This window comes from Ctenocephalides felis, unplaced genomic scaffold, assembly GCF_003426905.1.
Source record: "Ctenocephalides felis isolate EL2017-DRISC unplaced genomic scaffold, ASM342690v1 CF-g0.4_SCAFFOLD_01886, whole genome shotgun sequence".
Lineage (NCBI taxonomy): Eukaryota > Metazoa > Arthropoda > Insecta > Siphonaptera > Pulicidae > Ctenocephalides > Ctenocephalides felis.
This window is the reverse complement of record NW_020538040.1, coordinates 70,558,671-70,561,542: the sequence shown is the minus strand read 5'-3', so window position 1 is coordinate 70,561,542 and position 2,872 is coordinate 70,558,671.

Sequence of the window (2,872 nt, the reverse complement as noted above, 5' to 3'; positions counted from 1 at the left end):
TTTCCGTAAAATATTTATAACGAAATTTTTTTTCGATAATATATGGTATGACAATGTGAACTTTTTGCTACAATATATAAAATGATTTGCAAATTGTAAAAACATGGATAGATATCGAAGTAACAAGCGCAATATAGTGGAATAGATAGGGCCAAGAAATGAATATAAGGATGTAACTTCATAATTATCTATATGACCACAAATATTATTTCAATTATTATAATGAACCAGAAGCAAAATTTTGCCAATATAAGAAAACACTTAACAGCATGGTTGAAATTAATTGTTTTGCGACGCAAACGTTCAATATATCTCAAATAAAGAATTTAGCTCGCTGGCAATCTTTACCTAATGATTTCAATTTAGTCTTTACTGGCTTTCTTGTTTTGTATTCAATTCTATTAAACACTAACTCTTAATACACAATTAACGATATGTTATTTGAATGTCGATGAGACATTTTAATTTAATTAAAACCGCAACAAAATTATATTACAAATGTAATTGAAGATTATTTGTGAACATACACACATATAAATGGTATTTATTAAATACATTACATTAATATAATCACATAACATCTTTATAAATGAAATGCTATTTTTCAAAATAGCTACTGGGCAAAAATTCTAACCGTTAAAAATAAATTAGAATCTTTTACAGTCATATATAATGATTTTTAATAATATTAATGGCGTATTATTTTCAAATTTGCGATAGTGATTTTTTAGTAAAGGACTATTACAATAGTTGGTCAATAACAGTATACAGTGTTTTTAAGTCCAAAGGCAACAAAGTGCCTAGTCGTATTTCTTAAAAGGTATCTGAACAGAAAGGATTACTGATATAAAGGTTTATTGTCAAGATAAGAAGAGTGCAATAAATGTTATTTGAGTTTATAGTATCGACATCGTATATGAAGGATATACGTATATGAAGGTATTGAAGGTTTATGAAGGTATTGAAGTAATATTATATATATATATATATATATATATTATATATATATATATATATATATATAAACTGTCCTGAAAAAATTTAGGCAAAATAATTATCTCAAGCTCACGGCTTTTCTTTGAAAAAAAAAAACCAAAGTGTGTCAGCGAGTTTCATCAAAAGTTGATGCATTTAATAAGGATTGTAAAATGGTAAAATCTTTATAATTTTATTATTGAAAAATTTTGAGTAAAAAATTATTAAAAGTCTTAATTTATGAAAACTTGGAGCAATTGTGTTATTATTTCTTATTGTGGTCCTAGAAATGATATTTTCGTTTAGGATTCCAAAGTTTAAATCAACAGAATTAATAACACTTAACTACAATAACCCAAAAAATTACATGATTTCACGAAAGCTGTAGGTTGCACTGAAAAGCTCATAATTTTCAAACAACGTGAGATATTTTTTTTCTAATTGTTTTCAGGACAGTTAAGGTCAATACGATCAGTCCGTTTTTTCATATATCTGCAAATATTTTTATTTATTATGTGATGATTGCCCTTTTCAAATCTATTTTTTAATTATATATAAATATATAATTATATATTACATTTATACATAAAATTTTGGAAATATTTAGTATAAAAACTGATTTCATTCTTGTATTACTTCTTTACAATGCGGAAAATTTTGAAATTTGCTTTATCACATTACTATCCACCACTGTTATATTCTAATATATTCATCCCCAGATAAATATAAAAATGAATCTTAATAAAATTATGAAAATGAATATTAATTGTTGATTTGCATACTTTACGGAGAACAAATTCAAAGATATCGTTCTTATATTACAATGAACAAAGGATACCTGACAAGTATTAGTTAAATTTTCATTTTGTCAGCTTTAAAAACAATTTTATAGCTAACAAATAAATTATAATAATAAATATGATGACATTTATTAATAAAGTAGGTACTTGTTAACTTTCCGCAGGGTAAGTTATAGCATACCTTAGAAAAAATGGATGCATGTGTGTGTGTGTGCGGATACAAATTTTCGTAGACGATTTCGCGAACACGGATCAACCGATTTGAATAATTCAAAAATCATACGATTCTTACTGAGAAGGAGACGTGCTGATTTGTTTTTGAAAAATGCAGGTCTAGCCTTTTCGGAGATACGGGACAAAAAATGCCAAAAATGGTATTTATATTAATGCGATTTGGTGGACAAAAATTAAGATTAGACATATGTACATCGTATTATCAGATATTTTATAAAGATTATAACAATAACAAATTGTGTGTACATTTATATGGGTTATTATAAATTTACAGTTATATACGACTACGCGGCGTTTACGCGCTTTGATATTACGACTCCAAATCAGATATGCAGCGCGATTGCTTACAAAAATGTTCCAAATTTTTTTTAAAAAAATCAAAATACAAAAAGGATCAAAATATTAAAAAATATATTTTCTCAAAAAAGTCAATTTTTTTCCAAAAATTTATTTTTTACGTTTTTTTTAATAATTTAGTTTTTGGTACGGGAAGTTTTACCAATATCCTTTAAGGCACGATGCCATGCACCACTAGTTTCGCATATCAATTGTTTAAAATTTATGAGATGAGTTTATTACATTTGACCAAATATAATAGTAGTAATTAAATTTTGGCAAATCAAAAATTTTAAACGGTTGTATATAAATATTAAACCATCATCGATTACATTTCGCTCGCTGTGTAAGTAAATATTGATCCTTGTTGCTACATTATTATTTACCTATCAAATATTAAATATGTCTGTAAATATGAATTCAATTACTATCTCATTCGAGTTGTGCTATTTCGATCCATAGCCGTTGGACTAAACTAGTTTAACTTCAAATTTGTCCGCTTTTGATACTTGGCACGGAGCACACTC